The sequence below is a fragment of the Eretmochelys imbricata genome, chromosome 2, assembly GCF_965152235.1.
Source record: "Eretmochelys imbricata isolate rEreImb1 chromosome 2, rEreImb1.hap1, whole genome shotgun sequence".
In the NCBI taxonomy this organism is placed as follows: domain Eukaryota; kingdom Metazoa; phylum Chordata; order Testudines; family Cheloniidae; genus Eretmochelys; species Eretmochelys imbricata.
In genome coordinates, this window is record NC_135573.1 from 106,959,282 (window position 1) to 106,986,605 (window position 27,324).

Genomic DNA, 27,324 nt, shown 5'->3' on the forward strand with positions numbered 1-27,324 from the left:
AGTTACTTGGCTTGCTTTGAAATTTGGTGTGCCTCATGGGAGCACAGGGTACTACTGGTGATCCAGACCAGGAGTCATTTGACTGATGGATTCCTGAGTTACAGCCTCCCCCACAGAAAAGGTTTCTCTCTGCTGCCTTGTACCAGTAAACTGAGAGGTAACTAATGACTGGATTAATGACTTTTTGTCCTTTAATAGTGTCAGATGAAATCCTGTGGGGGAGAAAGGATAGGTTGTAAAAGGAGATGAAGAGCTAGTACATTTCAGCAACTGTGCGGTTGGCACAGTAAAGGTATGTGTGTTAATAGAATGTACTGGGGTATTGCTGAAAGAGGGTTTAACTCTTTATTACCAGAAGTTTGAGGTTTGCTTAACTCAGCATTCTGCAAGGGAACAACATACCACCAAGCAACGTTAACTCTGAATTAATATAGTTTTTCCCATTGAACAGAGTAGTTTGTATTCAAGCTCAAATGTGAACTTCTCTGGGTTTCCCAACCCCCAATCCATGTGGTGATTATAATGATATACCAATTATGGTCTAAAGAGACAAAGTATGTGCACCTAGATTTAGGGACATCATGACATCAGAGCCATGTTGGGCTTAGGGCTAGGGAAAGGACTGGGACAAGGGTCCCCAAGTTCTGCTGAAGAAAATTCCTGTCGACGGTGGGTCGAGTACTGAAGCAAACTGGTTCACGTATTAACTCTCTATACACACTGACGGGGTAAACAATATGGGATAGATATTTACCATTTCAACTGCTCTGTCTGTAGATGCCACCTCTAACAGTTCATCCTGAATTTGTGCCAAAGAACTCCCGGCACAGGCCCAGTTTGGCAAGCTTACGTTTTTTGGATGACTTGAATTCAACACATACTTGTAGGATACAGGATGCAAAGCAGTTGTCTTTGAAAGCAACTTTTGCTTTAGAATTAGTTAATGCTCCAAAGACAGAGTAGGAATGCAGGTAAAGGGATCAGGGATATTTCGCAACATGGGATAGAGAACCTGTGGAGGATACACTGATTATGCATATTGAGATAAATGAAGATAATTAATCACAGGCATTGGTAAATTTTTAAGCACTCACTGAAGTAATAATCCAAATACATATTGCTATTGTGCAGGCAATGCCCACCCATAACGGCTGCTGTGGATAGTCCATAAGGGAAGAGTGCAAACACCTGGCTGATAGTGGGTGATGAAGAGCATAGAGGGAATTGTGTATTAAGCCACAAAGCATTTTTCATGCTCAGGTAATAATGGGATTTTCAAAAGTAAAGAAACTACTTTGCTAGTCTCATAGGACATAGATGTGGTTCTGTCTCAGTGTGTCATTTACATTATTGTCATTTACATATTATAATGAGTTATTGGCATACCTTAGTGACATTTCCATGACTTTTAAGGCAGCCTGTTGATGAGAGCACCTTATGTATCCAGTGAGCATGATATTGGCACCTGCTTCAGGCAGTGGTTCCCAGGCAGATAGCTTGTTAGACCACTCCAAAAAAGAAAGGAAAATTTTACATGCAAGGAGTTGAGACTATTAACTCAAATGATCCAGAAGAGCTATTGCCTTCCTTTTCATGTGCAGCTATGGTTGTCAGCTAGGAAAAAATCCACTCTTGCAAACTACTGTGACCAGAAAGGCAAGCTAAAAAATATGCTTTAATCTAATTCTGGTAAAAGTTTACCAGGTCTTGGAATGACTTTTTGTTCTCCTATCCTTATGCTTTCACAAGATAATCTCTTTGTAATAATATACCTTTGCCTGAGACTTTAGACTAGCTCTCTTTTTTCATTAAATGGGCATATTTTGTAGGTCTCTCTTGTAGCACTGTCGTGGGCCCGAGGAGGGATATGGTCCAGCACCTATCCATCTAGGTCAGCCCTGGAATATTCTAACTACTCTTAAAGTATTTAAACCCTATTATGGTTCCTAGCACAGTTTAAAAATCCCTGTAGGGTGCCTCATCCAATGGACATCTCCACAATGTCCAGAAGATGTGTGACTTCTCCCCAAAGACACAGACACCTTGCACCTGGAACAGGCACTGCATAAATTCCCTATATATATCATCTCATTTTGGGGCCAGCCAACTAGGACAATTCTGGCCAACATACTTTTAAGAATAAACTGGTGTCTGACTGGCTAATATTTTTCTCAACTTTCGTAAGTGAATGCTATGTCAGGCATACAGCAATCTGACATGCTGGCAAAGATTCCATTGAATATAATGCATATTAACTTGGCAGCATAGATTACTTTGATGGACAAATCACTTCAAACTAATCTTTCATTGTGAGCTCTGTTCTCTAATTACATATACAAAAACAATAACTCAGAATGGCACCATGAAAATGTAAGGTCATGTGTGTGTTCTTCCACTGTGGGCTATAAATCTGACAACTTCTTCCCATGCTTTAGACTCAGGTTAGAGAGAAATCCAATCTGCCTTGGAAAAAAAAAAAGACTTTTTTTCATAAAAAATAATTCATAATTTCTCAATATAATTTACATTATATTGTGGCACTGTAATAAAGATAGGACAGTTGTGTTTGATAATTGACTTTCATTCTGAGTCCTGGTTTTCAAGAGCAAATAACTTCATAGCTAACTTCAGACTAACTTGTCCCAGTCCTGAATTCACAGCTCCCATGTATATATTTATGAACTTTAACAGATACATGTCCCTGCACATTTATGAGGAAAATGAGGCCCAAAAGGACCATATTTAGCTTGATCCCTGTTGGAAAATGGTTAGCTTTTTAATGATGTTCTAGTAGATATCAGACTTTGGATAATAGGATATTCCTTTTCTATTTTCTAAAAGTTTGGGATCATTACCTACATACACAAATGCATATCTATGTAGAGTTTCCTGCAAAACATTAAGTAGTAGAAAGGAATAATGGCAGAGTTTGGGTGAGCACAGATCACCAAAGTAAGTGAAAGTCAACTGACTGCCTTTACGTGTTTCAAATATATAGGAATGGGGAAGAGACTATTCAGAGCATCTATGACATTAACCTTTTGTTACTGGTACCCTTGCTCCTGGTACTAGTTTTGGAATTATATGTATAATATTCATACAAACACATTCCTCTCCTCCACCACCTGCAAAACCCCAAAGAAGATAAAACCAAAAATAAAAATAAGGAGGTATAATCCACAGACCATTCATAAAGATAAAACTGCAATAAGTTAGCATATCAGTATATTAAAGCAAAAGACTTCCAAACCTGTGGGGAACCACATTAATTTGGCTCCAAGCACAGTAAGGAAACAATATCCTAAGCACCTTGTATTGTTCTCTGATTTGTGCAGAGATAGTTGCTGGGGAAAGGGATTGAGGTAGTGTTGCAGGGTTATCCTGGACAGATGTTTATTGCTGATAATTTCTCACTGTATATACATACACACACTTTGGTACTGCTAGTCAGCTTGAGGAGTTAACCCAGCAGAAGTGTGTGAAATACACCATCTCAACTTTTTCAAGAGAAACCCCTATCAGGCAAAGGAAGAAACTGATCAACCTGACCTCCAAGTTGTTGGAACTTCTTGTAAAAGATCATCACAAGTTCACCCTGGATCAATTCACTTGTCCTGTCACAATACGGACATCATGGGATGGTTTAGAATATCAGTTCAGCTATTTGTATTTGATAATACAAAAACACTTTCACATGAAGTAGGGGAGGTTGAATTGATATTTCCTCTATGCATGTTGCAGCAATCTACCAATGAGTTGTCAAAATAGCTACCAAAATACAGGAGAGAATGGGCCCTCAAGTGGAAACCATCGTGGTTGAGGTGCAGAGGTATGTAAGAGGACATGTTGAAAGAACATGGCCATTCTACATGAAATGATCGGATACTCCCAATGAAACAAAAAATATGGGTTGCAAAATCGCAATGGAAATAGTAAGGTTAAGAGTTAACTTGATCTCAGTCTATAATTATCAACATGGGAAGACGATATCTGAGAGCAGAGGGCTTTTTAATCCAGCAGACCAAAGGCATAGCAAGAACCAATACCCAGAAGCTGAAGATAAGCTGAAACTTGAAATAAGATGCAAATATTTAACATTACGGGTAACTAACCATTGGAATACCTTATCAAGGGATATGGTGGATTCTCCATCACTTGAAATCTTTAAATCACGATTGGGTGCACAAACAATATGCTCCAGATCAAACACAAGTTATTGAGTTTAATTGCTCCAGATCAAACACAAGTTATTGGGTTTAACTTAGTAATTATCCTTTGGCCTGTCCTGTGTAGGAAGACAGACTAGAAAATCATAATAGTTCCTTCTGCTCTTAACATCTATGAATTTAGCCATCAGGCTAGCTGTGGAAAAAGAAGCATTTCATTCTAATATTTGGTTCCTAACCTTGGATGAAGTGAAGTGCCTACTGAGCAGCTTGTATGTCTTTAAATCATTGAGATTTATGAAAAGTATCTGTTCAGTGGCCTGATACTTTTAATTGTTGTCATCACAGGCCATTGGAGTTTTAAATATCTTCATGAGAAATTGCTAAAACAGGAACTCTGCTTCTGCTTGTTAGCCTGTTGTACTTGCATCAAAGCTACAGCCTGTATAAACAGGAAACTGGAATCAGTCTGCTAATGCATTACCCACAGGATTGAGAGCACAGAGGGGACAGGGGACATATAAACAGAACTACATCCCATACTGCCTGTTCACTGCTGAAACGTAATCACTTCTGTGCAGATCATCATCCCAGGTAAAGCCAGGATATAAACTTCTCCGACGTAGCTGGATTAAGTTAAATAAGTACATATAAAACCAAGTCTGAATAGTGCACCAGTGATTTAAGATTTTTATGCTTGCACTGAAATTCAAGGTACAACTTTTCAAGTGACTTACAAGACTAAAGTTTCATTTTCAAAACTGACTTAGTCCCACTAACTTTCACTGAGACGCTAGGCTACGTCATTTACTCACTTAAGATAATGTTACATTTAGCCTTTTTAACTCTCCTTCAAAGTCAATGCAAAACTCTGTGGCTGAAATTTAGGAGTAAATGCAATAAGGAAAAGCAATATTGTAACACTGTCTCTCATCCACTTTATTTGATTACTGTGAGTAGCTACAAAATGCAAAAAAAGACCTAACTGACTTGAAGGGTGTACAAAAGAATCTAGTCCATTGTAAATGCTGTGCAACAAAGTGCACTGTGCCCTGAATTTTCTAAGTATCATGTTATATGTTATTATTCGGGCTGTAAGGGGTGCCAACAGAGCTACAGAGTCCTTTCTATTAATGTTTTAGGAAGTCTAAAAGAAACCTCAGAGAATGAAATCGGAGATGCCAATTAAGGTGTTAATAAAAGAATAAGAGGCTCCTGCCTCTGAGAAGGATAGCAGCAGCTTTTGCAAATTCTATGTTTTACTCTTCACAAAAAAAGAAAAAACAGTAACAAATGTCACTATTTGAGATGGAAGGTCCTTATGGTAGACCAGGTTTGGGGGTTTTTTTCCCCCTTGAAGGAATCAAATATGGTCCTGAACAGGTGCTTGTCAAGCTGCCGTTAGAATCCAGTTCCCTGACTCTCACACTATCTTGCTGTATGACCTTGGATAAACCACTCAGTGGATCTGAACTTCAGTTTTCCTATATCTAAATGGAGCTCATGACCCCCGGGAAGGTTAAGGGCCACCAGTTGAGAAACTTTGTTCAGGACCACATGGGCTCTGTGAAAAGGGCAGGGGAGTGCTTCTGATTGTCAGTGTAAGGTTAGATCAAATAAGTTGATTAGGTCCTTCACTTTCCAGCTGCACACATATGGGCACCACATCCACGTTTAAGATTACTTAAAATTTAACACTGTTTTATTGTGCACTTGTTCATAAATTTCATGTGTTACAAGTAGTTTTTTCCCAAACTGTTAAAAGCTTATTTTACTCACTAGGCACATGCATATTTCAAATTATGGGAAATTTGGAAAAATACTTCAACATGTGCTTAAACCCATCCTACTCAGCAAAGCACGTAAGCACATGCTTAAACACCACTGAAGTCAAGCATGCGTTAACTTTGCTGAACTGGAGTTAGGGAGATAATATTGAGATGATGCTCAGTTTAGTACAGGATTCTCTAATATGAGGGGAAGTGGGGCCACTTTTTCTCAGAAGCCAATTTTAAATAATCTGTGACCCAAAGGTTTCAGGCTCTCTATGACTTATAACTGCATTTGAAGGGTGAGTCAGGATGACAAATCAAAGGGTCATGCAACCTTGCCTTTACAAAAACAAGTCACAAAGTGGAATTGAGGGTGTGCATGGAAGGTCCTTTTCATGATTCTGCGCTGATGGCAATTGGAGTTCTGGTGAGCACAAGACCTATCAAGAAAAGGATGCTCCCTCCTACCAAAAAGCAGGTTTCAGCAATGAGGATTAGCAGAATCTCTTCTCTTCCTCCAACCACAAGTAAATTTGGGTTATTTGTGTATTTCTACATTTATGCCATTTGATCAGGCCCAGAGTCATTCCTCTCCTCACAAACAGCAGTGAAGAAGGATCACTCCAGCTTTAGAATTGTAGTGATTCTCATTAGCTGAGTGGCCGCCCCTCGCCCCCCCCCCCGGACTGAATGGACAGACATATGGGGAAAGTGAGGCAAGGTCACTCTCAAAGCACCCCTAAACAAACAGCTGATTTTATTTTGCTTCTTTTAGGGTCAGACAGGTTGACTTGCTTTAATCCCATCATCTGCAGTCTTCTACAGTTTGCGCTGCCGAAAGAGTTTTCAATCAGGCTCACTGATGGAAAATAAAGGAGTAACAAGATATGTTTAAACTGATGAACCAAAAAAAAAAAAGGGGGTGGGTGGGGGGGGGCTATTTTTTCTGGCATTCCTAAAGTGCAAACTAGATTTTTTTGTATAATATTTTAGTTAGTTTTATCATATTCATATTTATGTAAGTAAACAGAAATGTATTCTTCAATTCTGCCTCGCAGTTTAACAATCATGGTTCAGCCCTAGTTACAGCTAACAAAATTTAGCTACAAGAATTTGATGCATTGCTTATCTGAATGGTAACATTTTATAAGTGTCCAAACAACTTTATTACATTACTTTTCTTATTCATACATCTACACACCCACGCGCCTTATGTGTTAGTTTTCTGAAACCGGCAACCAGACACTCTAAAACGTATTATTATTGAACAGGACTCTCCTCAAATTACTGAATATTACCCAGGGTCAGGAGGGTATCTCAAACATATGGGTAACCATATGCTTTATCACTGACCCATATAGCCTTTTTTTTTTTGTTCCTATAGGATTTTAAGTGTATTGTTCTCTAGAACATTTCAGGCTGCTCCCACTTCACTGTTTCCGCAATATACTCCAATCATTACAGACAAAAATAGAAACATATTCTGCATCAGTCCCAGTCTACTTCAAGAAATGACTGTAAATGCTTCTTTCAGTCTGCACTTTATCTTCATATCTGAAATGGTTATCCATTCTCTCAATACTAAGTGATCAGCATGATGGAAGAGCAAGAGGCAATTATTACTGACCTTCAGAGACTAAAATACCTTAATGGTCATATGTTCTCCTCTCTGCTTCAATGACTCATTTATTTCTACAGTAACTCTTCTTCAAGAAAAAAAACCCCACAACATAAGTTGGCTAACTCAAAACTTACAGATATTAAGGGTTTCTTGCAGGTTGGGAACTTCTGCGGAATCTAGTTATTAAAACTATGTCTTTCTCCAGAATAGAGAAAAGAGTGGTTAGCAGAGTAAAAAACTGTCATGTAAATACTGCAAGATGAGCAGTAATTATATTACTAATGCATGTTTTTTGGGAAGGTGATTTTTTATTTTTTACTATGTCAATTGCTGCCATGCAATAATAATCTTTTTCCTCCGTACCACACTTTTAAATATCCCACCATCTGATCTATTTCGATAGTATAGGCCTATAGCCAGTCATACAATTTGCTGGCCTGAAAACATAACAAACATAATTCAACAACAGCAACAACAAAACACTCAAAGTTTAAGGTATTTTACTGCCAAGATCCAGCTCTGAAATGGGTGGGCCATGGTGTGAGCCAATGACTTTTTCTGCTTGATTATTTTTCATACGTAGTTTGAATCCTCCCATAAACGTAGAGGACTACATTTTCAATATTTGTGGGGACACACTGCACATTCAAAAAATGAATTGGAGGTGCAAATATCAGTACCTGTGCCTTAATTTGCACCTGTTAGTAGGTGTAAAATATGTGCATAGATTGACAAATAATTGGACAATATTACTACGTATCATTCTTCTTTCAGTCTTGTTAGTCTAAACAGACTGTACACAATACAGATTTTAATTTGATATTGCACAATAAGTATAATTCATAAGATGGTTAATGTATATTGCATTAATATACAGTGTGTACTAAGAATAATACAGTAATTAATGTACCATAAGCTCAGAACAGTGTCCCGGGAAAACTTTGCAATAGTATCTTTAGCAAGTAGGCAAAATATTTTTGCTTTAAATATTGTTCAGTACATCTACATTTCTAAAAGAAATATGTATTTTACATACATAGAACGGTATTTACTCTCCTCTTAAAGTTTCATTTTAGTAACAACAGGCCTGATTCTCCACAGACTCGTAACGTGTATAATCATTTACACCTGTGCAAAGTAGATGTGAAACACTACTGAACAGGTCCCACTTTAAAGCTTTTTGCACTGGAATAAATGATTACATAAATGGCAAAGCAGTGGAGAATAAGACCCTAGGACAGGGGTTCTCAAACTGAGGGTTGGGACCTCCCTGAAGGTCGCAAGGTTATTAAATGCAGGGGGTTGCAAGCTGTCAGCCTCCACCCCAAACCTGGCTTTGCCTCCAGCATTTATAATGGTGTTAAATGTATTAAAAAAAGTGTTTTTAATTTATAATGGGGGGTCGCACTCAGAGGCTTGCGATGTGAAAGGGGTCACCAGTACAGTTCAAGAACCATTGCCCTAGGACTATGTCCAAATACCACCTTCTTGCTCACCAGAACTTCTTCGTGTGCATAGTCAGTTGTAGCTGCTGACTTTACCAGTGTAAAAGCGGTTTTACTACTTTACACCTATTAGCCCTGCAGAGCCAACACAGTTCCAAAAGAATGAAGTTGAGTCTTCTGTTTTACACATCTTGATCAGAATTGTTCTTTAAATTATGAACCATAAATAGGGTGACCATCTGTCCCGTTTTTAAAGGGACAGTCCCGTTTTGGGGGACTTTTTCTTATACAGACGCCTATTACCCTCCATCCTCGGTCCCTTTTTTCACAGTTGCTATCTCGTCACCCTAACCATAGAGATCACAGCCTGACTTTCAGAAATCAGGCAGAATGTACAGGACTGATAGCTTTGAAAAAACAAAACAAAACAAAACAAACCACAGCCATCCTTTTACTTATACACCGAGCAAATGTGCAATGGAGTCATTGTCTTTGTGTAGATTAAGATTTAAAAGCATGTTGTTAACATGTTAGCTAACGCACACGAAAACACATTTTAAAAGTTGAGTGTGGATAATGCAATGTATACTTTAACAACTAGTAAACTCATCCAATTAAAGCCTGAGGGGAACCAAGGCTTTTACTTAGCCAGTTTAGCACATGCTAAGACATGCACTGCCTTATGTACAATGGACTTAAAATGTTAACTACCGTAATATATTCCAACATGATGCCTTTAAATCCCTGACTAAAATGGGCTCCTGAAAATACATTTAGGCTAGAGTTTGTGGCCCTACTGTAACTCAAGGTAATTCTTCTTTGCCATTTATCTTAGAGTTAGCTAACATCTTTGCAACTGTCCATTAAAGGTACAGTATGTTTAAACCACGTTTTAAAACCTGCAGCAGTGAGTATCAGAACCTGGGACCTACAGACTCGAGCTCGTGGAGCCAACACTACAGCACCAGAAACAGCTGAGTAGATGCTGGAGCTCAGGCTCTGAAGCCTTGGAAGGGACTGGGTTTCAGAGCCCAAGCACCAGGCCAAGGCACAATGTTTACACTGCTGTTTTTAGCAATATAGTGTGAGTCTGTAGACCTGGGCTCTGAGACTTGCTGCCATGATTTTAAAACGCAATGTAGACATACCCCTAGATGCTTCAGGGCACAGAAGTGTGTTGTTAATCCCATGGCTTGTTAATTTGAGTTACAATATGGCTACAAACGTTTGTCCAGTCACTTCTAGAAACAAGCAGTATACCACAATCTCATATTTAAGTCACTTTTCATAGTACACTTTAACACAAGTGAAGAAAAAGTGTTCATTATCAAGGATATTCTCCTTCATCAATTTGCTGTGTAATAATTTAAAAATTAATATTCCTTGTGAAACTAGCCTACTTACATAGCATTGACTTTTTCACTGCATTTATTTTAGTTATTAATTTCTGCTATACAGTGAGGGTGGCCATTTTTAAAGTTGAATGAAATAAGATCCTTATAAGATGTTATGGAATTATTCAAGGAGACAGGGAAAAATGCTGTAGTTTAATACCTATAATATTTCCTTTTTGGCAGTCAGAATACTACCATGATTTTACTGGTGTATTAATGATCTGCATTCTATAAACTTCCTAATCAATAAGGATGCAAGAATGAGCGCTGCTTATTTGATAATTAAGCAGGAACGAGCACAAAGCTGTGGTATGACTACAACAATGCACAGTAGGGTTAAATCTGAGCATGATAGAAAGCTGATGCTAAAATGATTTGACAAATAATAGCTTTGAGTTCATTACTGCTATTCTCTGTAGAGTATTAACATACAACTAACAACCAGCCAGAAGGAGGAGTACATCTGTTATGTTACTTAGACACTTAAATACCATGATGCTGCCTTTAAACACAATAGATCTTCCATCGGCACCCTGTCCAATACATCCTTAGAAGGCTGAATTTTCACAATTTTAATTTATGCAGCTGTGTTTATTTACATGGAGCCTACAAATCTATTAAATAAGTCATCAGTTGCACTCATTCTTTACCATCAGAGTTTTCCAGTATGTACACTTGTAGTGAGAGGTTTATTTACAGTGATTCAGGCAGTGGTGGACCAATTAAGAAACAGAAAAGATCTATAAAGAGGAGAATTTTTCTGCAGCATGAGAGTTAGCAAAGGGAAACTAACATGTTATTTAGCTCTGACACAGTAAACAAACTAATACAACCAATCCTTCACATTCAGAGGTTAGGAGAAAAGAAATGAAATGGCATTCTAGAAGAGGTGGGTCATATGTATTATTTCGAAGTTTTATGTACACTGACAGATAGGCATATACCAAGAGAGGAAAATCAGTGAAAACTGTCATGTATTCAGTCTATGATGGAGCATGGATTTCACAAGAAACCAAACATTATTAACAATTTCCTGTTCTTACTATTAAGGGGTTTCACTGACTGAAGCTAAGCAACTGCCTAGAATACATTTCACACTGGAATTAAAATGAGAAAAGAGTTCTAAGTTGACTTCCTTTCTGTAAATAATCTTTATCCATTCCTCCTTTCATTCATTTTATAAATGTGGGCTATAGTTAGTGCAAGTCTACTAGTAGGATGTGCTGGAAAAAAATTAAAAACTTCTAGTTTGACAGATATCCAGTAGTTCACAGTTTTTCATTTTTCCTGTATAGTTAAATGGTATCAGTATTTAAAGTGTCTGAGATTACCAAATGGGAATTCTTCACAGTAGAAATATACTTTCCTTGTGGGCTTACAAAATAGCATTTAGTCTAATTTTTCATTAAGTAAATATAAGATTTTTCTGGGAAAATAACAATGCAACTTGTCTCCTTGAGATAGTTTTGTAATATCAAGAAGCAGTGTTACACTTTTGTTCCTTGAAAGACACTCAAAACAAGGTGGGCAAGATGTTGTGGGGGAAACCAACACCATGCAGTTGAATTCCCCAAGGAAAATTCATGTTTATTAAGTTGCTATTCTTGTTCAGTGAAGGTTAGCAAACATTTGAAAGAATTTCCTTCTGGGTCTAACGAAGTGGAAAACGGGAGTGGATGTGATAATACCTGACAGGCCTTGGTTTTCAGCTTGTAGAATTGGTATTATTTTTGCACTATTTCAAGTTCTGGATCCTGGTTTCTGATAATATACCAACAATTCAAATATCTCTCTCTATATACACACACTGAGGAAAACAGAAACAATTGCTCATGTTCGCTGCAGTGCAAAATCATTCTATTTAATGTTGCATTATTGTTAGCATTTGACAGCTTCATACATAATGACAGGGGTTAAACATGCTGTATATTCAGCTCTACTGTAATGGAGACTTTCTTTTGCTATATTTCTTTCCAAATTTAGCATAGCTATTTCTTGCAGGCTTACAAGTCAGAATGAACTACTACTTCTACTTAGGACCTGACCCAATCAAAGTCAATGAAAAGACTCCCATTAATTTCAGTGCATATTAGTGCAGGCCCTTGATGCCTACAATGCAGAAATATACTTGAAAAAGTAGTAGACTCAAAACACAACATACAAAGATATTTCTTATAATTTCACATTTCAGCTAGGGTCTTCTCTCCAGAAGCATAATTCATAGAATCATAGAAGATGAGGGTTATAAGAGACCTCAGGAGGTCATCTAGTCCAATCCCCTGCTCAAAGCAGGACCAACACCAACTAAATTATCCCTTTTGTTCCTTAGTTTCTACCTTTGTGACACTTAGCACCACAAAGAACGCAAATCATGCTCATCAGAGAATAGACTTCTAATCAAAAAAGCAGAATTCTAAGATTTTCTTTATTTTCTTATAGCCTCATACAGCAGCTGCATTCCTCCTCCAAGAGGCTTATTGTGTTATACTCACTAAACAGTTTGAATCCACTACAGTTAGGCCATGTCTACACTACAAGTTTTGGTCTGTGCCAATTACATCAGCATAAGACCACAACAGTTAGTCGATCGTGCATGTGCATTTATACTTGACTGCTTGCGTTAGTGCTGCACATACTCAGCAGGAGTGCTTGTGTTAACGCAAAGTGCAGTGCACTATGGACAGATATCCCAGTGAGTCACGTGCCACCCTCCAACACAATCCCTTTTCGTAAATTTTCACAATGCGTTGTGGGGCACACACAAGTCGCGCAGGAAGAGCTGGAAGCAAGGGGTCAAGTTCCCATGATGAAAATTGCTCCATCCAAGACAGCCAAGCCTATTTAATAATTTTCACACCTTTTTAAAAATCCCACACACCTGCGTGGTACTTGTCACTGTACACCATCTCTGACAGAAGCATGGGGCCCAGTGACACTTGTTTTTTATAATTTGACAAAATGAATTGCAACCAGATTTTTCCCTCCCTTGAATCCCTGTACTCAACAGTAATTTTTCTTGTGATAAAGATTAAAAAACAAAACAAAACTGGATGGCTTAGGAAATAAGCATTTGAATATAAAACCTTTCACCTATTAGTCACAGAATCAGATCAAGCCCAAGTGGAGGATGAATGAAGTCAGAGCCAGACAGTAGTTTAGTGGACTGTGAAAAATGAGCTGTGCTTCATTTATGGTGGACAGGTGTCCTCATCACAGACTGACACCTTGGCTGACAGACAAATGTTAGAACAAGCATGGGAACTACACTATCTTTGCATCCCTAAAGGATATACATCTTCAGGTCAGGATGAAGAGATTTTGGGCGTGTCCATATTAGGCAAAAAGTTAACATATGGTAGGAATACACCTAACATGGTAAAATTCTACTGAAGTTAAGGTGGGTGAGGTAATATCTTTTATTGGGCCAACTTCTGTTGGTAGAGAGACGAGCTTTCAAGCTTACACTTCTGCATAAGCTCGAAAGCTTGTCTCTCTCACCAACAGAATTTGGCCCAATAAAAGATATTACCTCACCCACCTTGTCTCTCTAATATCCTGGGACCAACCCAGCTACAATACCACTGCATACAAAAATGGCAAGATAGTGACGACAAGGCAGTTTGTAATTTTCACATGCGTTAGCAGATCCTGGGAAGATCAAACTGCTAACGTGTTAAAAATGCAACTAGATGTTTACCTCATTGTAGTTACTGCATATTAGCTGACATGTAGTAAGAACACACATTGTTTCCTAGTGAAGACAAGACAATTGAGGGGACTGTATAAGTCAAAACAGCCCTGACACTGGTTCAACCTATTCTGTCCATAAACAGAAGGCATACGTCTCCAGTGTCATCAAATTAACTCTAGATGATGCATTTCTAACCTCCTCTAAAAGCGTATTCATGAACTGTCAACTTTCATGAGCACTAAAATGAATTAAAGGAAAAACCGCAAAAACTGACGATGTTCCTAACCAATCTTTACTTGTTATTCAGAAAAAAATCCAGACGTGGAAGAAAACTACTGGAAGTTAACAGCTGAAGAAAAGTCTGTTTTTAAAAAGGTTTCTTTTCCTCCAAAAGATAAGAATATCTTTTCCAGAAAAAGGTGGTTGTCCTAGCCACATACAAGAAGAGTAAATTGATTTGAAACATTTGTGGGAAGAGCAATGTTTTTCCACAGCTGTAGGTGGAATAGCAACAATTAGCATTTTCACATGGACACCTTTGAAGATATCCACTTAGGTATTTTTAACGGGTGAAAGCTAAATTTATTCAAAATTCAGGGGCTTTTTCAAATACAACAAGTGTTCTTCCTCCTTTTCCTGCTCAATTCCCCATCTGACAATGCTTAAACAGCAATCCATTTACATCATTTAAAATCCCATATAGTGTAGCTTCTGAAATGTTCATATTTAACTGCAGAATTGCATTATTTGCAATGACATGACCCAGCTGAAATGTAAAAATAATAATGTAAAGCTGACCTGCCAATATGCCAGGAGTATACTGCAGTATCACCCAAGATGCATATCAGACCAATGCCTATTTCAAGTTTAATGATAAATGAGTTCCTAGGATACAAAATAGTGAAGATCATAAGTCCCATAAGGAATTTCTATCATTTCTTGCTGGAATTCAGATATCCACATTCACAGACAGTTATCAAGAAAAACGAAGACAGAATAAAATGAGTGGGGGAAATATAAATGTAAATAAATTTAAAGCAAACGCTATTTCTGGCATTGCTAACTTGTTTATGAGATATGGAACAAGTAAAATTAGATACGAGTTTGGGAGCACTGGTTCTCACCTGTAGTCCTTAGTATCCAGAGAAGGGCATAACTTGGACATTGCTTGGTCACCATTACAGTACCTCCTGCCATAACAGCAAGAGTGACAGGCAAGCCGTACTATCCCTCAGTGAGCAGTTTCTGAGCGGGCCCCCTCACTTAGGAAGACTGGCTTGACTTCTGGGCCTCGTTGCTATCCAGGGAAACCTTTAGAAAACAAAAACCATATAAGAAGATCAGCCAAAAAAAGAGAGAGAGACACTCCAATACAAACACTATGGAGATAACTGCTGAAAAATTAGTATTTAGACAACTTTGGCACCATTCAAGCAATGTGATTTCCAAATTAGATTTGGGATATATAGTCCTAAAGCTAAAGGTTAACTGATTTGAATTACCTGATCTCTGACTCTAACTACTTTAAATAGGTGGCAAAACACAAGCCATTTCCTTTACATCTATAACTTCTGTTGAGTTCAGTAGTTCAAAAAGTCTTATTATCACAGCGAGATAAGACAGAATTATGACTCTGGGTTTGACATAGTGGAGTGCCTCATTACACATTGTCAGACATCACAGAGTGCACCACAGATTTCCCCCTCAAGGAGAAATAATGAGCTGTTCTGGATCCACGGTGCTTTTTACAGCATCTCAGATGTTTCCCTTTGTTTATTTTTTCATTTAAAAAAATAGCAGCCAAAGTAAACAAAAAGTAAAACAACAGTAGTATAAACTTGATAAAGACCAAAATGCCATTGTTGCTGACTAAGCAAATACTTTACTAGTCACAGAAATAATCTGTTTATTTAGCATTCTGTTGTAATAAAATGGGATGCCCACACAGTCTTTTTTTGTGCAATTCCCTCCTCATTATCATCCTGTCCAGTTTGCTGCAGGCCATGACGTAGTCTTTGATAATAGTTTTGGCATATGTTTCCTAGGGAAAGGCCTGGCCACCCTTCTGCTGAATGGATGTCCATCGCGTTAATGCTGAAGATACATATGTGCCGCCTCCCACTGTGTCAAACCCTTAACACCCACGTGATCTGTCACTATCATTTAATACCATCCAAGCAACATTAATTATACAGATAGTACAGACCTTCTCCTACAAATGGGAAATGTATGTATTTATATTGTGCACACACATGAAATACACTATATATATTAGCAACACACACTACATTTAATGACAGATAAGCTTGCAGCAGGGCATACCCTGCCCACCCAAAACCTTATAAACAGGGAAATAAAAAGTTAAAGGGAAAGACATGTACACTCTTTTTCACCTTCATATTGAGTACAACTGCAATACACTGCAATGTCCCATAAGACTTTTGCTTCCGTCTCCAACAGATAATCCAAAGCAGAAATAACACTAGAACAACAATTTTATTTATACGGCACCCCTGCCACTAAATAAGGACTTGTGTGCTGAACAATAAAAAATCCTCATTAACAAAAACACTCCAACCTCCACAATATTACAGACAACAAGAATAAAAGACAAAAAGAATCAAAACAAGGCAATAAAACAACAACATCAGTGATAGTAATTTAAGAATGCCCCAAAAATAAGCTTCAAGGGTTTTTTTTTTAAATGGGAAGAGATGAAATTACGTGAATTTCAGGAGGGAGCGAAAGCTCTATCGCCTACTGGCTCAAGGCATGATGTCCTGAAGCTATCCCAGCTTCATCAAATGCATACTCTAATGCAAAACCTTAACAGTGATCTCAGCAGTGTTAAGGCAAAATAACTTCCCAAATGCATGGAATGTGTGACAATCTGATGTATTGATCTGATGATAGAATTGATATAAAAAGCATATGATGTAATTTTTTGTTGTACTAAAACTCACTGACATCAGAAATTCACCATTCCTTCTACTGTTAGAATGAAACTCTCTGATGCATCCTTAAGTACAGTGCAGCTTCTGCTGCACCATAATATCAAAATCACTATCTAGCACCTTGCCACTTTCCACATCAAGCAAAATAATTAAACTATGACTCAACTGCATCTTATTGCCTTGCCAGGTGCACCTGGGTGGACAATGCATTGAGAACCAAAAATACTAAATCCAATGCATTCCCCTATGCAGCATTCCCAGCTCAAGGTGAAACATGATAGCAACAATCACCCTGAAGGTAAAGAGTATGAAAAATGCAACACAAAGAATTACCAATAAAATACCTCCACAATAAAAGACCTTAACAAACATTAAAATGGTTATGGGAAAAAACACATACATGCCCATGCACACAAAATAAATAGTTTAGCATATACAGCAATACAGGAGCTTCTAACAAGAATGTGTAGGTAGAACAGCTCTTGCTTGAGCCCATCTAGAAACAGATAATTAACCTCTGATGAAACTGAAAGCAATTTTTTCTTTTGTTTTGCCCGCCCCCCCCGTTTTTTTTAAGGGGCCAAACCACTGTTCATAGGGTTGGATTCTGTACTGCATGTGGGATAGATTCAGATTTCTAGAATCCATTCCATATTGTGTGGGTTTTTTTTTTAAACTGATGATATACCAGCTCAGAGAAGCTGAAATTCTCATGAGCAATATTTCTTCCTTTACTGAGCAAGACAGCAAAGCAAATCAGAGTTCCAAACCAAAGCACAAAATGTGACATAGGACTGCTCTAAAAATGAAAAAAGGAAAGGAGTACTTGTGGCACCTTAGAGACTAACCAATTTATTTGAGCATAAGCTTTAGTGAGCTACAGCTCACTTCATCAGATGCATACTGTGGAAACTGCAGAAGACTGTCTATCATAAAAATATCAGGGTTGGAAGGGACCTCAGGAGATCATCTAGTCCAACTCTCTGCTCAAAGCAGGACCAATCCCCAACTAAATCACCCCAGCCAGGGCTTTGTCAAGCCTGACCTTAAAAACTTCTAAGGAAGGGGATTCCACCACCTCCCTAGGTAACACATTCCAGTGTTTCACCACCCTCCTAGTGAAAAAGTTTTTCCTAATATCCAACCTAAACCTCCCGCACTGCAACTTGAGACCATTACTCCTCGTTCTGTCATCCGCTACCACTGAGAACAGTCTAGATCCATCCTCTTTGGAACACCCTTTCAGGTAGTTGAAAGCAGCTATCAAATCCCCCCTCATTCTTCTCTTCCGCAGACTAAACAATCCCAGTTCCCACAGCCTCTCCTCGTACGTCATGTGCCCCATCCCCCTGATCATTTTTGTTGCCCTCTGCTGGATGTTTTATACACAGAGACCATGAAACAATACCTCCTCCCACCCCACTCTCCTGCCAGTAATAGCTTATCTAAAGTGATCACTCTCCTTACAATGTGTATGATAATCCAGTTGGGCCATTTCCAGCACAAAATCCAGGTTTTCTCACCCTCCGCCCGCCCCCTCCCCACAAACTCACTCTCCTGCTGGTAATAGCCCATCCAAAGTGACCACTCTCTTTACAATGTGTACGATAATCAAGATGGGCCATTTCCAGCACAAATCCAGGTTTTCTCACCCCCCCCCCTTTTTTCCAAAAACCACACACACAAACTCACTCTCCTGCTGGTAATAGCTTATCCATAGTGACCACTCTCCCTACAATGTGCATGATAATCAAGGTGGGCCATTTCCAGCACAAATCCAGGTTTTCTCCCCCCACCCCCCCCATATAGACTCACTCTCCTGCTGGTAATAGCTCATCCAAACTGACCATTCTCCTTACAATGTGTATGATAATCAAGGTGGGCCATTTCCAGCACAAATCCAGGTTTAACCAGAACGTCTGGGGGTGGGGGGGAACAAGGGGAAATAGGCTACCTTGCATAATGACTTAGCCACTCCCAGTCTCTATTTAAGCCTAAATTAATAGTATCCAATTTGCAAATGAATTCCAATTCAGCAGTTTCTCGCTGGAGTCTGGATTTGAAGTTTTTTTGTTTTAAGATAGCGACCTTCATGTCTGTAATTGCGTGACCAGAGAGATTGAAGTGTTCTCCGACTGGTTTATGAATGTTATAATTCTTGACATCTGATTTGTGTCCATTTATTCTTTTACATAGAGACCATCCAGTTTGACCAATGTACATGGCAGAGGGGCATTGCTGGCACATGATGGCATATATCACATTGGTGGATGTGCAGGTGAACGAGCCTCTGATAGTGTGGCTGATGTTATTAGGCCCTGTGATGGTGTCCCCTGAATAGATATGTGGGCACAGTTGGCAACGGGCTTTGTTGCAAGGATAGGTTCCTGGGTTAGTGGTTCTGTTGTGTGGTATGTTATTGTTGGTGAGTATTTGCTTCAGGTTGGGGGAAATTTGTGCTGGAAATGGCCCACCTTGATTTTCATACACATTGTAAGGAGAGTGGTCACTTTGGATAAGCTATTACCAGCAGGACAGTGAGTTTGTGTGTGTGGTTTTTGGAAAAAAGGGGGGGTGTGAGAAAACCTGGATTTGTGCTGGACATGGCCCATCTTGATTATCATGCACATTGTAAAGAGAGTGGTCACTTTGGATGGGCTATTACCAGCAGGACAGTGAGTTTGTGGGGGGGGGGGGGCGGGGGGCGGAGGGTGAGAAAAACTGGATTTGTGCTGGAAATGGCCCAACTTGATTATCATACACATTGTAAGGAGAGTGATCACTTTAGATAAGCTATTACTAGCAGGAGAGTGGGGTGGGAGGAGGTATTGTTTCATGGTCTCTGTGTATATAATGTCTTCTGCAGTTTCCACAGTATGCATACGATGAAGTGAGCTGTAGCTCACGAAAGCTTATGCTCAAATAAATTGGTTAGTCTCTAAGGTGCCACAAGTACTCCTTTTCTTTTTGCGAATACAGACTAACACGGCTGTTATTCTGAAACCTAAAAACGAAAGTTTTGTTTTGTATATTTTCCGTGCTTAAAGAATAAGCTGCCCCATTGCTCACAGAAGGGGAGTGGGGAGCTGAGCCACTTTGAGTTGCTGGTCCCTTTAGTTCCCTGTTCCTGCTCCCCCTTTCCACTCCCATTGAGAATAACTTCTGGTTGCTGTGGGGAAAAGAAGGCGGAGACAGTTCCATCTGTGACAGCTCTGATTGGTTATTCTGTCCCAGGAGGAAGGCAAGTGGGGGACAGGCAGGCAGTCAGAGGGCTCAAATTCATTAAAGGGCTGTAGTGTCTCCCATCATTGTGAGATTGGCTCCAATCCAGCCCCAGCTGGTGAGGCTATCATAATGCAGCATGTCCTCTTAATCGCAGGGTTTTTGAAATTTTTCCAAACCAGGAGTGTTTAATAAAATGTCAACCCAAAAGTCAACTCTATTACTCAGTGCCCATGATGCTGCCTTGGAATCCTTAAACTTGACACTCCCTGGCATAGGCATGTTGTGGAAATTTGCCTTTGGATAAGTAAAAATGGCATAAGTTGTGTTGCTCCATCAAAGTAGGCCATGGTCCAACTCCTAAACAACTTTCGACAGAATCACATCTCCATATAAGTCTGGGGTGCCACAATGGTGAAGATGAAGGGATGCTATTTTATATACAGTAACGTATGTAATAAACTATTTAAATAAAATGATTGATACAGCTACACAGGTTGGTAATGATACAGACTATCAGCTTGCCAGTCCACTCATTTTGCACAGTGATTCAGCAGCATCAGTACCAAACAAACTGCCCCACAGGCTTCGGTATGTATCTCATTTCTCCTCGTCCTCTAATGTAATCATCTTATTTTGCTGTGGTATTAACGTCCAATACAAGACACTTCTAAAGAAGTGAGAATTAACATTTCAAATCCTATGTGACTGGAAGTGAGGGTGGGGGCTAAAATTGTGGAGCAAGGCCCTTATACAAAATCTAGAGTCAACAGTTCTCACATTATCAGAATCTCATGATTATAGGATGTTGGGGGCGGTTTGCTGTTGTTTTGGACTTTTTTAAACCACACTTCCCCTGGTCTCCTAATGTTTGTCAGCATCCCTATAAACTTTCAACCTTACTCAAAACGGCTACCATTTCTCCATTCCCGCTTCTTCCCCCCAATTAGGATGAAACAGGGCTGACCTCAGTGAAAATGATTACTTACTGGTACCCATAATGTAGAAAATGGACAGGAAACCATGAGAGAACAGGAAAATATGGGCAGGAAGGAAATTGAGGGCACATGCAAGGGAATGTAAGAAAAATTAAGAGATATAAGCAGAAGAGAAAAGTTGTTTTCCATGAGTAGTTTTCTAACCAAAGCAAAAGTGGCTTTAAAATTTAATTGCATTTATTAAAAAATGTGCCTTTCAATTGCTTTAGTCACAAACCTAAATTCAACTGAAAAGTGACAGTACAAAATTGTTGAGAGATTAGAGTATAAGAGGAATTATAAATGGGAAAAATACTTTATAATATCTACTGTATAAATACTGAGGAACTAACAAGATAAAAATTATAATTAAAAATGAGCTGCAAATCATCCTGAAGACACCATCTCTATCTGCATGCATGCAGCAGCTTGTACAAATGGGTTCTCTGTACAAGTTTACACAAGTTACCAAAGTGGAAAGCCAGGCATGAGAAATGTCACTCATCTAAGTCTGTTTTGGTTACATTTCCTATCACCAAGCAGACAGGAAGCGTTCTCAGACTCACAAAGAAGCAAACAGAAGTCAGAGCTAAAAGTAGACTCTTTTTCTGCATGCTATTACTCTGAAAGAACGGAAACCATATGGGGATCGGGTTATTATTCAGCTAGTTAGAGCCTTCAGGTGGCTTCAAATTAAAAAGAAAGATTGTCAACAGATGTACCCATCCACTCTACATCCTTTTTTTCATACAGTGTATTAAAACATTATTATAGCTGCATCCACTTGTGCTGCTATAGCCCAAGGTATGCCAGCATTTCAGTATCTGATTGTTACTTTCCTGTAAGAACTCACATCGAAAACTTAGTTATAAAAATTCACTCTGGGATGAGCCTTTAGGTTTTTTGGAGTGGTCAAAAGTAGTTGTAAGCATTGTAGATGGTTCTACACATTAAACATACTAACTCTGACACAGATACCACTTTTGGCGCTTTCTCGTCTAACGTGTCAGTTATCTGTGCATTTACCAATTCAGCACCGAGTGCTGTACTAGCCTTTACTTGTGAATGAGCCCATCCGACACATCCCCATTACATTATGTCCTAATATTACATGCCATAGGCAGCTATACCAGAATAAACACATGTTCCAGCTTTAAGAGTTTAATGACAGGTTAGCCCAGCATTTTCTTGTTCATGCGTGAATGGTATCAGCATTCATGAAACAGATTCTTGGCACTTGTGTGTGGGGACATGAACAAGTGTCCAAATGAGCACTGGGATAAAGCCTATTAACAGTACGTTTGAAACTTACCAAAATAAATTAACACTTTCAGGCATTTTAGATTTCATTCCTGATTGGTGGGTGTAAGCTGGCGTGACCGTCCCTCCGCATCCGAGGGAGGCCATGCCTCCTCGCAGTTTGGTCTGCTAGAGTATTCTCCCAAATGAAGAAAAAACAAGGGGAGAATTTGCGGTTCTCAATGGACCCCGGCCTTCCAGCATGGTGGGGCAGAAAGCAGTCAAGGCTCTGGCCTGCAGTTAGGCAGAGCTGTAGCAGTTTATCCGCCCAGTCTAGGGGCTCCAGCAGGGGGCGAGCGCCAAGTACTGTTGCTGGGGCTCCAGTAGGGATGCCCGAGAAGCGCAGGCCTTTTGGCCTAAGAAGGGGGAATACTGCCACCCCAGGGGTGGGATGGCAGGGGGGACGCAGGCCTGCCCAACTCCATATCCCAGGCCAGGGCCCCAAACACTGGCAAAGTGGTCTGCCTCTGAGTCAGCTGGGATTCCACCCGCAACACGCTGACCGTGTTTCCGGCGGCACCACAGTCAGACAGTAGTCTGACTCCCTGACTCCTGCTTCCTATTCTCCCCCTCGGGTGTACCTGCATCCAGGGGTCATCCTCAGTCTCCCCGGGATACTCTGCCAAGGGTAGCGGTAGCAGCTCCTCAGCGTCGGGAGTGGCAGGGCTCTCTGGAAGCTCAGGCTGGTCTTCTAGGCAGCAGCAGTTCTCCTTGGCATCCCACTCCAGCAGCAGGGAAGAAGCGTCTGTCTCCTTCTGCAGCTCCCTTTTGACAGAGCTGCTGGGCCAGCCTTTTATACTTCCTCTCTCTGTCCCGCCACTGCAGAGCGTGGCCCTCCTGGTTCCACCCACCAGGCGACTTGCAGCGTTCCCTCCGCGTCCACCTCTGAGGGAGCCCATGCCACCTCACTACAGTGGGACAGCAGGAGAAATAGCTGTGCATTGTGGTGTTTGCTTTTACACCAGCTATTTGAAATGTGAACAGAAAATGATCACAGACATTTTTAAATGTAGTACAGCAAATAATTGATTATGCAAATATAACCTGTTGTAGCACGTGTGGTATTCTTACTAACTCTGCCACCCAGGAAAATGTACATGGAAATCTACTGGCATAGTACTTCAATTCATGAACTTAGTGCCATAAATTAATGTCTATCATCTTATGGGTTAATTTGCAACCGTATAGTGATTTGCAAGGACAGTAGAATCAAAGACTCAAAAGCAAAATATGCACAGAATGCCAACTATGATACTTGTAAATGTAAGCACATCCATATTCACTCATTCATTCATTCAAACACAGAGGATTCACTCATTTCACTTATCAATCAGATTGGTACATAAGATAGCTGTGGGCAGAGGGCAAGATTTCAAAATATTTGTTTATTTTTAATAGCACAGGTAATGATAATAGATACTAAACTAGGGCAAAAACTTAAGAACAATTATTTCTTCTAGTTTTCACCCTAGAGGGAAAAGATATTTCCCTTTGCCTGAAATGTCTCTTGGAAATATTTTTCTTTAAATGAAACATTCAGAATTGTATGTTTTTGAGAAGTGAAGCTGATGGTTAAAAATAGGGAATGGCAATGTAGCAGAAAGCCCTTTTAGCCTTGCATATTGAAAGAGCCTTACCCAAAGTTCCTTCTCTTCTATTATCCCGCAACAGCCCATGAACTTTTCAAAAACTGCTGCTGAAGACAGCTTGGGGAGGCTTTTAGTATTATTAGGATATTACTTACTGCTTTCCAAATGCATGACAAGTGACTTAAATGAAAAAAATCATTCCAATAGTATTTGCAGGAGGGACCAGTTGTTCTCATCCATTCAAACAAACTTGAGTACACACTCCTTCAGGCTTTATTATCCAGTCTACTAAACTACCTCTAACAATTGTAGGATCTTTAAAATAATTCAGTTCAATGAACAAGATCTACATTTTACAAGAAATTGAAGTCTGTTTATTCTAACAAGGTCTCTAAACTCAGTCTAAAGGCAAGCTATCAAACTTGGCAACATGAGGTTTACCATAATACAGGCTCAAGTTCAAGGCTCCCTTTAACCGCAATTAATGATGGTATTTCATGAAATGTAACCATATGCCAGCAATCCAAGTCTGAACCCAATTTCTCCACTAGCAAAACTTGAATGAATTCAAATCCCTCAATCCTTCTTTTTTTTTTTTTTGGCTTTAACAACTGATTTGAAAGGCTGTTTGAGATTCTACTTTTCAATCAACACGTGATCAACATCAGTAATGACTGGATGATCAGCCACAGAGTCCATAGTCATTGGATACCTTCCTGTAGCCTTGCCAAATCCCACACACCCCTCACCCTCAGCAAGTCATATTTTGATGGTCAGTTAAAATACCTCTCGAGTTCTTTTCCACGATCAACTGTCATTATAGAAAAGTGCAGATGAATAGACATTGTACCTAGGTTGATAAGTTTTCATGACAATTTTTCAAAGCTACTTTACAGTTGTATATTAAGCCTCAAAAGCATACACATTGTTATGTTGTATTTAAACTGATAAAAATAAATTTTAGTGTTATGCTCTTTGCTGATCTTTGCCCGATGGCTCCTGTCAGCTGTCTGTGGGCAACCAGCCTCTGAAACTGAATTACAGAGTAACAAGGTGTCTGCTTGAAAGATCAAAGGGACATTGGGATAAATCGTGCCATAACAATTACTGATAATAATTATAATTATTAACACACACACACACACACACACACACACTTTATTTCTCTAATGTCAGTCTTGGAATCCTAGGCATTAAGATACGGCAGTATGCTTCAGTGTGTTGTTATTTGTTAATCAATAAAATGCTCCCAGTACAAAGATCTCTGAGTGCAAGTACAATACCTCACCTCCCAAACACTACATAAATCATGCTGTCCAATCTAATTAAGAAACAGTTACAAAATAAACTAAACACCCACATCCACAGGTAAAGGCCAGCTGGGTTCACACCATGCCATGAAGTTTTGATGATGAAGATGATGAAGACGACGACGGCCACCAACACAACCCTGACTCTGCTGGATCCCTGATGAGCTGAAATCCAGTATCAAGAGTTCTCCATGAAATTGTACTGGGCCACAGAGTTAAATTACTGAATGTTAGCACAAGTACCTAAAAGCTGGCATTTCCACACTGATGAACAGAGAGAGAAGACGTCTTTCAGAGACCTAGGATCTATACTATATAGGCTGCTGTAGTTCCAGTGAGAGAAACAACTAAACAATCTTCCTCCCAGACTTTTTCTGTACAGACCTTCCCATGGTCTTAAAAGTGTCTTTAGGCCCCAATCTGGGCTCTAGAAAGTTCTTCCCCAGCCTTCTTTAGGCTCTCCAACTCTGTAGTCTCTCTTTTAGGGCTCAATTAGTTTTCTTCCCCTGAATTTAGGGGTTTATGTCCACCACTTCCAGATGTCACTATATAAGAACTCAGGCCCCCTTCTCTTCTGGGTTCTGGTCCAGGAACCCTATATATTCAGTAACTGCCCAATTCACTTGACATGATTGTATCACTTTTTCTCTGCATCACTTCCTTCATGGCCTGCTCAGTTCGAGGCTTCTTTACAGACTTTCCCAGACTGGACACTTCTCCACTCCTCCAGGCCCTCTTTCGGCTATGCTCCAAGCTTCCTGTCTGGAGAACTTGGCCCAGGTTTTTGCAAATCTAATTTCCTTCATGCTGAGCTCCAGCTACTTCTTATATTGTCCACTCAGAGAGTCATATTCCTAGTCTCTTGAACCATCAATCATATGCTCCAGCTGATGACTAAAATTAAAAAAACCTCCTGCCTTAAAGGGACTGTGTCCCTATAACAGACATCCTGGTCTGCAAATGTCACCCCCTCCCGCGAAAGGACTAATGCCTTGTTACAGGGGGCCACCCTGCCATAGTTTCAACTTGCAAGCATCACTTATATCTTATCTAGGCAGGACTCCAGCTAACTTGGTCTCATCTAATCTACGATTTAGGCCAAGTTCTTTGAAAGCGAAGATCTGTCAGAATTTGATATAATAAAGAGAAACAGATGTATGTTTTCCTCATAATGATCTCACTAATTCATTACACTATTTCCACGAGCAGCCTCTCACATCCTGGGCTCTCTCAGAGAAAGAAAATAAGGCAACAGGTCCACAAACAGGTCAAAACCCTTCTGGTCAACAACAACTAAGTCTTTTGGCAGAGCCAAAAGTACAAGCACACCTGATCTTTCTTTCACAGGATGAGCTCAACCACCAAAAAAACTAGTGCAGTCTCATGCAAGACCCAGACTGAAAGCAAGAGTGAGAGAAACCAAGGAAATCTGGAGGTCTCTAGAGATGATATCAGAGCCACCTTGCCACAGTCTTCCCAACCTGCAGCAGAAAGATTAGAAACAGAGAGACAAATGGCAAGACTGGCGTCAAAGAACCATTCATCTGATGATGGCATCCTGTCCTTCCACAGGATTTAACTGTAATCTAAATTTACAAAATACCTAGTTTTATCACAACACATCTATTTTAAACATACTGTTTGAATATCAATAATGAATGTTTTTGATAATATCCATTTTTAGTTTTTTGCTATATAATTTTAAAATTCCGGCTTTGCTGCCATCTTCCTGGCTTTCTTATTGTTCTGTCTGGCTACTGAGACAGTTAAGATGGGATTAAGCATGTCAGTGCAAGGGATGGGCACTGGAAAGGGGAGGAAGAGAGAAAATGAAAAGACCACAGCCTGTGCAAAGCAGAGCATAGTTTTGTGGTTGCCAATCTC

General features: G+C 39.6%; 1 long non-coding RNA gene across 2 annotated transcripts in view; it reads right to left on the reverse strand.

Moving 5' to 3' along the window:
- The window catches only part of LOC144260466 (uncharacterized), a 237,395-nt gene that overhangs the window by 171,112 nt on the left and 38,959 nt on the right, over positions 1–27,324 (reverse strand). For both annotated transcript variants that reach the window (XR_013345022.1, XR_013345023.1), the window contains exon 3: positions 15,214–15,400. This is a non-coding gene — a long non-coding RNA (uncharacterized LOC144260466). The remainder of the gene's footprint in view (positions 1–15,213; positions 15,401–27,324) is intronic.